Genomic DNA, 14,036 nt, shown 5'->3' on the forward strand with positions numbered 1-14,036 from the left:
AAAAAAGACGAAGTCGCTTGTGTAGTCAATGAATGCTATGACACTTTCTTATACAACACTGCCAGTGATAAAAAAAAGCACTCCGTCTTCAGGCCACAAGTGGCCCATCGGGACCATCCGACCGCCGTATCATCCTCAGCAGAGGATGCAGATAGGAGGGGCGTGTGGTCAGCACACCGCTCTCCTGGTCGTTATAATGGTTTTCTGTGACCGGAGCCGCTACTGTTCGATCGAGTAGCTCCTCAATTGGCATCACGAGGCTGAGATGACCCTGCCAGTGATAAGTACTTGTGGATTACTGTTTCCTCAATTTTTTTACTGGTCTTCAGGAACATCAAGGCCAATGAGGACCAAAAATTTACAAAATAGCTGTTTCCTTGCAAAAATCTCGAAATTGACGTGCAAAAATCTAGAAAAATTCGAGAGAATAATTTTCAGTGTTACATGCGACACATCGTCTTACCATTCACAGCCAATAAATCATTGCTGTTGTTGGACTCTTTTCGACATAACGACACCCCAGACTGTAAATGGACGATGGGAAGAGTTAATATAATTAGGATTACACCTGGAAATCTCATTCTGGAAACATCCCCCAGGCTGTGGCTAAGCCATGTCTCCGCTATATCCTTTCTTTCAGGAGTGCTAGTTCTGCAAGGTTCGCAGGAGAGTTTCTGTAAAGTTTGGAAGGTAGGAGACGAGATACTGGCAGAAGTAAAGCTGTGAGTACCGCGCGTGAGTCGTGCTTCGGTAGCCCAGATGGTAGAGCACTTGCCCGCAAAAGGCAAAGGTCCCGAGTTCGAGTCTCGGTCGGGCACACAGTTTTAATCTGCCAGGAAGTTTCATATCAGCGCACACTCAGCTGCAGAGTGAAAATCTCATTCTGGAAACATAATTATCGTTTGCTCTTTGTCATTCCAGGTTTATGGGTGGATCATTATTGCATAACTTGAATCATTCTGCATTGTCAGTTTGCATCGTACATTTTTCGACTTTGATCAAGTTTGCCTAGTGCGCAGCACAAATATTCTAAACAACGGCCACGACAATTTCTTATTCCATTCCAGTTATCTCTAAATGAAACTAGCAATTGCTGTGAAGTCTCAGAATGCAAATTAAAGTGCCGATTGATGGAAGTCGTCTGTAATGAAACATCATACACTGTCGTCACTTGTGTAACAGTTATATCAGCAACAGTTTACTTGTCGATATGAACTGCAAGTTATTCGAAACATTAATGATTCGAGACATTTGTCGTATGGTTAGGTAATAGAACCCTGTACATTGTCCTCGACGGTGAGTGTTGTAATGGTACTTGAATTGACCATTACTTCACCTCATCTGAACCTCTCGATACCAGTAATATTCTACTGTGTTTCTGTGAAGTAGTTTACATGTTTCTGAGACAACATTCAGATTTGATTTCATTAACGTAGAGATACTTTGATGCATCGATATGTTTATGTTGCAATGATGTTATTCTGATGTGTATTCTTTCTTTTGTCACTATGATCTTTGACGTACTTGTTACTCTGATTTTTGGGCGCGTAAGCGATTATTAGTTATTAGAGAGTCGGACCTTGAGAAAGTCAAGTCTTGGACGTCATGTTGGAAAGACGCATATTGTAGTCAGCTTATAAAATGTGAACTTTAACAGTGACTGTGAGCAAGATATTTTCAAGTATGTTTTGTATTGTGAAGCGAAGGTTGTGTGTTGCAATAAAAGCAATTAAAAGGAAGTGTAACTTAAATTCGGAGTGCTGATTTTTTTTTTTTACATCACCATTGTGCTAACTTTGAAACGTTTAATCTTGAAGAAAGGTTTGTGAAGCGCATCTATCAAACTTGTGAATATAGCAGAATAAAACCTAGGCCTCTTTGCATCCGGGCTTGGAAACATCACCACCTAGATTTTCGACGATTGAGCCATGAATTTACAACGAGACCAGCGTGGGAAACTCGAAAAGATGAGTGCCTAGGTTATTCATTATTACATGAAATGACTTTATTAACTGTGCTCTAATGACACCTGCCACATAACAACTTTGTTGTTGGCCGAAAATGCAGTATTTAGCAGCGTGAGCAACACCACAATAATTAAATTTTGACCTTTGTTGTGGGAGTGTTGTTAGAGTGTTCATCAGAGAGAAGGTATCGTCAGAAGCGTCCCAGGGGAGCATGATATGACTCCTCTTTTTCTCTCTATATATAAATGATCTGACGGATAGGGTGAGCAGCAATCGGTGACAGTTTGCTGATGATGTTACAGTATACGGGAAAGTATCATCGCTGAGTAACTGAAGGAGGATACAAGATGACTTAGACAAAATTTTTAATCGGTCTGATGAATGACAGCTTGCTATAAATGTAGAAAAATGTAAGATAATGTAGACGAGTAGGAAAAATAAACCCATATAGTCCAAAAGGAACTTAGGAGTGTGCTGCCTGACACAGTCATATCGATTAAATATCTAGGCGTAACGTTGCATAGCGATATGAAATGTGACAAGCTTGTAAGAATAAGAACCGTAGTGGGGAAGGCGAATGGTCATCTGGGGTTTATGGGGAGAAATGTGGTTAATCTGTGAAGGAGACCGCACATAGCACACTCGTGCGACTCGTTTTTGAGTACAGGTAGAGTGTTTGGGACCAGCACCAGGTCAAACTAAAGGTAGACAGTGACGCAATTCAGAGGCGTGCTGCTAGATTTGTTACTGGCAGTTTCGATCAATGTGCGAGTATTACGAGGATGCTTCAACTCCTATGAAAATCCTTGCAGGGAAGGCCACGCTATTTAGTGAGCAGACATTTGCAGCTGACTGCAGCACGATTCTGCTGCCGCACACGTACATTTCGCATAAGGACAACAAGACAAGGCAAGAAAGATTAGGGCTCGTACACAAACATAAAGACCGTTGCTTTTCCCTCGCTCTGTTTGGAAGTGGGACGGGAAAGGAAATGACCAGTAGTGGTAAATGGTACCCTCCGCTACACACCATTCGGTGTCCTGCGGAGTAAGTATGCAGATGTACTACAACATCGATGGAATTGCATTTAGCGATTACGCTAGGTAACGTTGAAAGTAACGAATGCCACGCTCATCCCACCGTCAAGGGGAACTTGGGCTCAGTGCATTACTGACAGGGAGGTGAGGTGAGGTGAGGTGAGGTGAGGCTGTTACCCAACCCCCACCCCCTCCCCTATGGGCGCAGGTCCAAATGAGGCGTAAAGACTGGATGAAGAAAAAGACAAGATACAATAACGGTTCAAAAATCAACAGAGAGGCGTACGTGTTCCTACCTCCTGTCTAAGTGTACGAGAAGAAGCATTTCCCTCGACCAACGACTTTAACCGCAGGGTGTTGCCACTGCGTCACTTCTCTAGTGCCATTTCGTTCAAGTATCATCATAAAGGAAACTATCAGTACAGAACAGACGTCTGTCTCTACCATGGTTCATTTTGCATCAGTGCGTTGGGCACACACGGCTACTACTCAAACAGCTCCCATGTGTTCAACAATAATGTTGTTGCAGCCACGCCGCTAACTTATTTTGGGATTTCAGAGGAAAGTACGCCGTCTGACGGAAGGTTTTCGATTTTTAGCCAATTTATATGGACTGAGGACTGCAGCGAGTCGTGACGGTGGAGGAAGCAGAAAAAAATACGGGAGGGAAAGGTAATTTACACGACCCTTAAGCAGTATTCCTGCTGCTTCGAAGTTTCGCTTGGTACATTCTACTGCGTAAACAAGAAGAATTCAGGAATAAGCATTCTGCAGTTGATTCAAAACATTACGGGAGTTATTGGTCGCTTAAAATGTTGACAGATATACTCTGTCCATCAAACATCGAACATTGTGTTAACAAACGTCATCTCTGGCACTGATCATGGTTAATGAGATATAAGGGGCGATCAAAAAGTTTCCGTTCGAAGTGGGTACAGTTCAGAATTGGCGCGTAAACAAGGCAGCATTGCTGTGAGCATTGAGACAATCATCACTCCGACACACGGAGTTGAAGATAGCCGTTTGGTAAATCACCGTGTCCTGCTACGTGAAGAAGTCCGTAACTGCCTGCTGTACCCTTTCTTAAGGGACCTATGACGAGATGTTAGCATAGGGAGAGATCAATACTACACTCATGCTCAGAAATTAAGGATGATGCTGATAAACAGTGACACAACGCTGTGGTGGGCGTTTTGTGGGTTTAAATCACCGCGGGGTAGGAGCATGCGGTGCATTTGACCTGCGGTCGTTTCACGGTGGCGCTGGCAGCAGTCCACGTACGCAGAGGTGTGTTGGTGCATGTCAGAGTGCGGTGCAGCGAGTAAGTGTGCAGACGTTTTCAGACGTGCTAATGCTGACTTTGTGTTGAAAGTGGCTCAGAGAACATATATTGATGACATTATGAGTGGTAGAATACTAGAGCGATTGGAGGCTGGTCAAACACAGCAGGTCGTAGCACGGGCCCTCCGTGTGCCACAAAGTGTGATCTGAAGATTATGGCAACGAATCCAGCAGACAGGAAACGTGTCCTGGCGCAGCAGTACGGGACGTCCACATTGTACAACACCACAAGATGACCGATATCTCACCGTCAGTGCCCTCAGTCGCCCACGGAGTACTGCAGATAGCCTTGCTCGGGACCCTACTTCAGCCACTGGAACAGTTGTCTCCAGACACACACTCTACAGACGACTGAACAGACATGGTTTATTCGGGTGGAGACCTGAAAGGTGCATTTCACTGACCCCTGGTCACAGGAGAGCCCGTAAAGCGTGGTGTCAAGAACACAGTGGAACAGTGGTCCCAGGTTATGTTCACGGACGAGTCCACGTATAGTCTGAACAGTGATTCTCGCCGGGTTTCCATCTGGCGTGAACCAGGAACCAGATAGAAACCCCTTAATGTTCTTCAAAAGGGACCTGTATGGAGGTCGTGGTTTGATGGTGCGGGGTAGATTTATGATTGGTGCACGTACACCCCTGCATGTCTTTGACAAAGGAACTGTAACTGTATTGGGACGCCATTTTGCATCAGTGTGTCCGCCTTTTCAGGGGTGCAGTGGGTCCCACCTCCCTACTGACGGATGATAACGCACGGGTCCACCGAGCTGCCATCTTGGAGGAGTACCTCGAAGGAGAAGATATCAGGCGAATGGAGTGGTCTGCCTGTTCTCCAGACCTAAACCCCATTGAGCACGTCTGGGATGCTCTCGGTCGACGCATCGGTGCACGTCTACAACCCCCTTCAGGAGCTCCGTAAAGTAAAACTTCCTGGAAAACGGATATCTTTTCTATTCTTTGTTATAGTTCTTTTTCCTCTATTTCTAATTAATTATTTATGCACCATCAATAGTTTATAAGGAGCAAGCAAAACCTGTTCTTCATTATCCAATTTCACGAAAACCAATGTGCACTAGTTATCAAACAAAATTTTACGTATATTAATTTTTTTTAGAAATATTATACAACTTGAGACCTAAGTTTCCCCTGGCGTATACAACTTTAAAATAACCTCCGGGAATTCAGCTAGGTAACACTTTCAGCGAACGCCGATATTTCGGTGGGAGAACACCCCGCCATTTTCAAGGCAAACTGCAACGGACAGGCGACGTACATGCAAATTTAAAACATCGGTTCTCGGACTGATGCAGGAAAGATAACACACACTGCACACTAGTGCCACCAAAGATGACCAAAGTGAGAGCTAACGATAGTGAGACCACGAACTCGCAGGTGAGGTATCATTGACTCTGTACGTTTGTTTTTGGACAAGGGAGAGAGCCGGATTCCAAACAGAGTTTAAACAAAAACCTCCACCACAGCTAACGAGGTTGCTCGCTTAATTAATCTCAACTGCCTCCTTAATAACACTGTCCCAATAGCTGGATGTGCAAGCCAATATCTCGGTGTTATTATATAACATGGGGTGACCAGTATCCAAACAATGTTCGGCAATAGCAGATCTACTTGGCTGCTGAAATTGGGTGTTCTCCCGCCGAAATGTCGGCGGTCGCTGAAAGTGTTACCTGGCTGAATTCCGGAATTTATTTCAAATATTATACAACTTGTAATTTACTTACTACAAATATACATTTAATTTGTTGTGTGAAATATTTATCTTGAATAGAGTTCATTTTAGTAATAATTTTCAGCAGTGCTTCATTATTATTAAATTAACAGAATTACAAAATTTGTTAAATTTGATTACATGCGTTTCAGAAAGGTAGTTTTATGGAGGGGGTGGGGGGTGGGCAGGTTTAGCATTTCTGCGACAGCCGCAGGAACACACCGGTACGGATCTTATACGGTTTTATTATCCTACATTATTTTATTCCATTTACTAAGTTGGTTGGTTGGTTGTCTGGGGAAGAGACCAATCAACGAGGTTATCGGACTCATAAGATTGGGGAAGGATGGGAAGGAAGTCGGCCGTGCCCTTTCAAAGCAACCATCCCCGCATTTGCCTGGGGCGATTTAGGGAAACCACGGAAAACCTAAATAAGGATGACCGGACGCGGTATTGAACCGTCATCCTTCCGAATGCGAGTCCAGTGTGCTAACCACTGCGCCATCTCGCTCGGTATTCATTAAGTCAAATGTCTAGAAGTTTAACGCGTTTGTTGACATTGTCAACCAATAGATACGCTATCTGTCGTAAATTTGTTTTTGCGTTAGGGGTTGAAAACCTATGAATGTAAAATCGCACATGAAACGTTCTTTATTAGGATTGATTACTAATATCGGCTAACAATCTAGCCATCTGCAGATTATAAAACGTTTTGGATTAGTGTTGAAATTATTACAGCTTCACACATGGTTAAAATCTTTCTTAAAATGACAACGTACATACATGATATAGCTAAAAATAGCTCTCCATCGTTTGTGGCCACTGTAATTGAACGATGATCATGTAACAGAGGCGTTATGGGATTAAAACTTGGTATATACTTAATTTGGTAACACTGATTGGGTCGGTTACTAAGTAATAACGACATAATGCCTTTGTTTTATGACCATAGTTAAATTACACTCGCCACGAACGATGATAAGCTGCATTTAAGTATGTCATGTACGTATGTTGTCATTTCGAGAAAGATTTTAACGATGGGTGAAGTCGTAGTGGCACCAACGTTAATGTTTTGCGATTTGAAGATGGCTAAATTATTGCAGAAAGTAGTAATCCATCCAAATAAAGAAGATATCATGAGTGATGTTCCTTCCCGAGTTTTGACTCCCTAACGTAAGCTACACAGAAAAGTCTGGATGTGTGTTCAAAACTGTTCCGAGCATTCCGGAGTTCTATGACATTACATGCACCAATAAATGCCTTTGGTGAACGCTTGGAACGTGCTTGGTGTTCAGGACAGGCGGACAGTGAGACAGGAAGCGGTTGTTCAGGTACGTACGTAAAACTCTGAGCATTATCTGTCTGGAAGCCGTTGGCTGGGAGAGGGCGGAGTCGTACGCAGGAGCTACGAATTGAGAGCTTATGTTCGCAAAACGTCTGACTGATTCAGTGGAAGGCGCTATTTGCACTGTCTCACGCTGACTTCATTACCTAGGCTGATGTTCCCATTGCGAGCAGTTCAGTGCTGATAAGAAGCGCAAAACGAAATATTGTTTTAAGTTGAATAGTTTGCGCTCGCCTATGTTATTTGGTAACTGTGTCCACCTGTAACACTTCACCAGCGAAATAATTTAGGTTGTGGATAATCACAGAAAAGACTGACGAATTCTATGCAAATACTGGAGATAACATGTAGACGGCTGTCTGGTTTTGGAGTAGAAGATAGCAAACCACCTTTAAGAAATTGTTCACGGAGGAGGATCGTACAAACGTAGCGTCGTTTGACCATCCCACACAATCTCGTATGGGTGACGTAGTAATAATCATCCCTGGCGTACAGAACCAACTGAAAGAGTTGAAAACAATTAAGTCACCAGGTCCAGATGAAATCACAGTTCGATTTTACGAAGAGTACTACACGTCACTGGCCCTATACTTAGTTTGCATTTATCGCGAATCTCTTGATCATTGCAAAGTGACAAGCGACAGCAAAAGCGCAGTTGGCTCCTGAATACAACAGGGGTACAAAAATGGACACGCAAAATTACAGACCAATACCATCAACATCGGTTTGCTGCAGGATTATAGAGCATATTTTGAGTTCGAGTATGATAAATTTTCTAGAGACCGAAAAACTCATGTCCACGAATGAGCAAGGCTTTAGAAACCATCGCTCGTGTGAAATGCACCTTGCTCTTTTCCCACGCGATACACTGCGAACAGCAGATGAAGGGCAACAGGCAGATTCCCTGTCTAGATTTCCCAAAATGTATTTCCCACGGTACCCTACTACTGGAACAGGTTTACAGATATGTGGCTGGCTCTAAGACTTGTTGAATAATAGAACCCCGTACGCTGTCCTCGGTGGCGAGTGATCATCAGAGACAAGGGTATCGTCGGGAGTGCCCCAGGGAAGTGTGATAATACCGCTATTATTCTCTATATACATAAATGATTTGTCGGGCAGGGATGGCAGCAGTCTGGGGCTGTCCGCTGATGATGCTGTGCTGAACGGTAAAGTGTCGAAGTTGAGCGGCTGCAGCAGGATACAAAATGACTATTTCTAGTTGGTATGATGAATGGCAGCTAGCTCTAAATCTAGGAAAATATAAGTTAATGCAAATGTGTAGTGAAAACAAACACGTAACAGCATTAGCAGTGTCCTGCTTGACATACTCAACTTGTTTAAATATCTGCGCGTAACGTTGCAAAGCGATAAGAAATGGAAGGAGAATGTGAGATTGTGGTAGGCAAAGCGAATGACAGACTTCGTTTTATTGGGAGTGTGGTTCATCTATAAAGAAGACAGCATGTAGGACGTTAGTGCGACCTTTTTAAGAGACAGTCTTCACTTCTTCCGATCTGATGATGTAAGTGTGAAAAAGTTGTGAAATGTTTTCAAAGAGATAGTTTCGACAGAAATTGGGAGATATATACCACATAAAATAATAATTGATGGTACTGATCCCCCATGGTGCACAAAACGGATCAGATCGTTGTTGTAAAAGCAACGAAAAAAGCATGCCAAATTTAAAAGAACGCAAAATCCCCAAGATTTGCGAAGTTTTACAGAAGTTAGAAATATGGCGCGAACTTCAATACGAGATGCTTTTAATAATTTCCACAGCGAAATTCTGTCTCAAAATCTGACAGAAAACCCAAAGAGATTCTGGTCATACATAAAGCACACCAGTGGTAAGACACAATCAATACCTTCACTTCGCGATAACAACGGTGAAGTCACTGATGACAGTGGCAATAAAGCAGAGTTATTAAACACGGTTTTCCGAAACTCCTTCACCAAAGAAGACAAAGTAAATATTCCTGAATTCCAATCAAGAACAACTGCCAAGATGAGAAACATAGAAGTAGATATCCTCGGTGTAACGAAGCAGCTTAAATCACTTCATAAAGGCAAGGCCTCCGGTCCAGAATGTATACCAGTCAGGTTCCTCTCAGAGTATGCAGATAAATTAGCTCCATATTTAGCAATTACATACAACCACTCGCTCACAGAAAGATCTGTACCTAAGGACTGGAAAATTGCTCAAGTCACACCAATACCCAAAAAGGGAAGCAGGAGTAATCCGCTGAATGACAGGGCTATATCACTAACGTCGTTTTGCAGTAGGGTTTTGGAACAATACTGTATTCGAACATTATGAAGTACATCGAAGAAAACGATTTATTGACACATAGCACGGTATGAGAAAATGTCGTTCTTGTGAAACACAACTAGCTCTTTATATTCATGAAGTAACAAGTGCTATCGACAGGGGATGTAAAATTGGTCTCATATTTTTAAATTTCCAGAAGCCTTTCGACACCGTTCCTCACAAGCGTCTTCTAACAAAACTGCGTGCCTACGGAGTATCACTTCAGTTGTGCAACTGGATTCGTGATTTCCTGTCAGAAAGGTTACAGTTCGTAATAATAGATGGAAAGTCAATGAGTAAAACAGAAGTAATAACCGGCGTTCCCCAAGAAAGTGTTATAGACCCTCTATTGTTCCTGATCTATATGAACGACGTAGGAGACAATCTGAGAAGCCGTCTTAGATTGTTTCCAGATGATGCTGTCATTTACCGTCTTGTAAAGTCATTGGATGACCAAAACGAATTGAAAAATGATTTAGATAAGATATCTGTGTGGTGCGAAAAGTGGTGAAGTTATTCTCATGAGTACTAAAAGAAATCAGTTAAATTTCAATCACACGATGAGTCACACAATTCTGAAGGCTGTAAATTCAACTAAATACTTGAGGATTACAATTACAAATACTCTAATTGGAACGATCACATAGATAATTTTGTGGATAGAGGCAATCAAAGACTGTGATTCATTGGCAGAACCCTTAGAAGGTGCAACAGGTCTACTAAAGAGACACCACGCTTGTCCGCCCTATTCCGGAGTATTGCTATGCGGTGTGGAATCCGCATCAGGTGGCACTGACGGATGATATCGAAAAAGTACAGAGAAGGGAAGCTCATTTTGTATTATCGCGAAATAGAGGAGATAGCGTATCATACATGATATGTGAATTGGAGTGGCAATCATTAAAACAAAGGCGTTTTTCGTTGCACGCGATCTTCCCATGAAATTTCAATCACCATTTTTCTCCTCCAATTACGAAAACATTTCGTTGGAACCCACCTACACAGGGAGAAATGATCACCACGATGAAATAAGAGAAATCGGGGCTCGCACAGAACAATTTAAGTGCTCACTTTTCCCGCGTTCCGTTCGAGAGTGGAACGGTAGAGAGACAGCTTGAAGGTGGTTCATTGAACCCTGTGCCAGGCACTTTATTGTGAATAGCACAGTAATCACGTAGATGTAGCTGTAGATTCTTGCGTATTGCTCGAGTGTTTGGGATTCGATCGGATTAAAGGAAGGCATCGAAGCAATTTAGAGGCCGTCTGCTACATTTGTTACTGGTAGATACGAGCAACACGTAAGCGTTAAGGAGATGCTTCGGAAATTTAAATGGAAATTTCTGGATGGAAGGCGACGTTCTTTCCGAGGTTCATTATTGAGAAAATGTAAAGAACCGGCATTTGAAGCTGACTGCAGAACGATTCTGTTCCCTCCAACGTGCATTGCGTGCAAGGACCATGAAGATAAGACACGAGAAATTACGGCTCATACGGAAGCATATAGTCATTTTTCCCTCGACCTATCTGCGAGTGAAACGGGAAAGGAAACGACTAGTTGTAGTACACGTACCCCCCGCCACGCACTATGCAGGGACTTGCGGAGTATATATGTAACATTTTAACATTTCCCACCTTTACACTCAGGGATATCAAAGTTCATAGTGTTGTTCTGCAGTTGATAGGGATGTGTAACACTCATGGCAATTGTACGTCATACGTGTAACAAGTTTAGTTGAAATTATACCATGTGTTTCGAGATAATACTTATTTTAACGTATCACACCCCCTTGACGCTCATGCAACCGTTAAAGCAGCTAGGGGTAACTCAACCTCCCGATATCATTTTCTATTTAGTCAAACGTGTACAAGATTTAGTGGAAACTGGTTCAGGCATTTCACAGTCATGCTGCAACATACGCACGCTACCAAATACGTCTATCATTAGCAGTGATACATTGGACTGGATTCATTCTTCTACCCTGACCTAGCTCATCCATGGCTCATAGGACACCAAGCTTGACAACAGTAGCCGGCTGCTGTGGACGAGCGGTTCCAGCTGTTTCAGTTCGGAACCACGCTGATGCTACGGTCGCAGGTTCGAATCGTGCATCAGTCATGGAGGTGTGTGGTGTACTTAGGTTAGTTAGGTTTAAGTAGTTCTTAGTTCTAGGGGACTGATGACCTCCGGTGTTAAGTGACACAGTGCTCAGAGCCATTTGGACCATCTGACAACAGTAAACAGGTTCGAGTATACACGGGTTGCAGTAGTTACGCAAGGACTGAAGAGACTTGACCAGCACTGACTAGCAAAGAGGGCAAGTCTGCATCAGATCTTTATTTTGACTGAAGACTACAACAAAAACAGTCATTACCGGTTTGTGTAATTCACTGGTCGTCTTCAGATCCGATATTCAGTTCGTTGAATTTTGTCTTGGTGGTGTTCCAGACAAGGCATTGTTCACTATGCCTTACAGAATCTGAAGGTGGTCAGTGTAAGTCCGAAACTGTCAGTAGTTGGTAATGCACTATAATCGAGAGTGTGTTTAAAATAAAACAAGTATTCAACTTAATCTCTGATGGTCGGCCCATAGCTAGTAATAAATTTCTACCAAACGCGATTATTTGTTTTAGCTACTACACTAAATTCGATTGTACAGGTTAAGTATTTTTAAGTATGCAAATAATCTGAGAAATTAGTCCATAGACGCAAATCACTATTGGTTGTAGATATTATAACACTTTTGTGTAGTTGTGAAATGTGGGTTCATTGAAGGTACAGCAACATGTTTGTGAAGACACAAAGTAGAAAGCAGCTGTTGACGCACATGAGTCCAATGATGTGGGCTGCGGGTTGCCGCTGTGCAAGGCGCTTCTTCCGCGTGACAGGGGTTAAGACAACAGCAGTAAGATTTGGATTGGCTATCTTCTGGGAGTTGTCCGACAATAGCTTTTGGCATTTCAAGGCAACTTAATCCATACAGGAAGGAGATAATTAGAAAACTCTCCGAAACTAGACGCCAGAAAAAGTCGCCCAGGGGAAAGACGCCGGTAGATAAGTTTGACGAAATAGCAACTCTAATTAACAGTGCAAGTGGAAATTAAAAAACAAGCATGACAGAATACTACCAAGAGGGAAATTTTTGTTCATAGTATTATGTTTCTCATGAATTAAAGTTTCCAGACCAACATTGAGATCTATCTGTGGTTTCCGAATGAACTGGTTTCTGATTATTTTTGATCGTCGTCAGTTCCTCATTTCTTTAGGTGCGAGCTAGTTCAGCCTGTTTGAGTGGTTAGATTAAGAGAATGTGCAACAATATGCATCAGAAAATACTCACCGCATGCTGGATAGCCGCTACATACCGTTAAGATTGTTACTTGGTACGTAAAAGTTCGATGCAGTTTTGTTTTGGCCGCACCATAAATCGCCCGTACAAAACCAGTGTAGGATTACGTGTTGCTCCCCCTCTGATGCATTGTGAGAATATATCGTGTCCAGGCATTACTGTAAGGGACAACGTATTGTTTAAGGTGCCTGCAGTGATGACGTCAGTGTGTTTCGTAAGGAATAAACTATGGTAATGGAAAAGCTGGGGAATAAGTCTACCACGGGTAAGTGCAGCAAGAAGCACCCGTAATCACTCAGTGTTTCATATTCCATCACGATGCCCCACAAATGTATCTCTTTAAAATAAGAAGATATTTGTGTGACACATTAGGATGTGGTTGAGGTTTTCGCAACCCGTTACATGTGTGATAAGATCACTGAGTGGTAAGCACAAACGAAGATACTGTCTTTGCTAAACAATAAATCAAACATTGTAAATCATACGAAACTATAACCGCTAGGTAGAGCCAAGAATGAGAGATTAGATCAATAAAGGCGTAATTGTATCGTCACCATTATCGTCGCCATTATTAGCCACTGATATCCACTACTCGATAAAGGCCTTTTCTTGACTTTTCCACACATTGTGGTCTTGTGTTCTAAGCATTTCTGTTGCTCGCACATGGTTTCTAATAAGATCCGCCCACCACCAATTTTCTCATCGTATGGTTTCTATTTCATTTCTCCGAATGTATTAAGGACGTTTCTTGATACACCTGCCAGCTGTTCGCCTGGTTACATGACCCACTCACTTAATCTTTCACGCCTTACTCAACTATCTCTTCCCTATATCACTTGATTGCTTTTTGTATATTCTAGTAATTCCAGTCAACATGTATCTCTTCATTCCAATCTGAACAACTAAATGTTAGTCAAGGGTTTTGGCATGTCCCACGGCCCATATTAGTATAATTTTCGTGGT

Source organism: Schistocerca gregaria, chromosome 3, assembly GCF_023897955.1.
Source record: "Schistocerca gregaria isolate iqSchGreg1 chromosome 3, iqSchGreg1.2, whole genome shotgun sequence".
Classification (NCBI taxonomy): domain Eukaryota; kingdom Metazoa; phylum Arthropoda; class Insecta; order Orthoptera; family Acrididae; genus Schistocerca; species Schistocerca gregaria.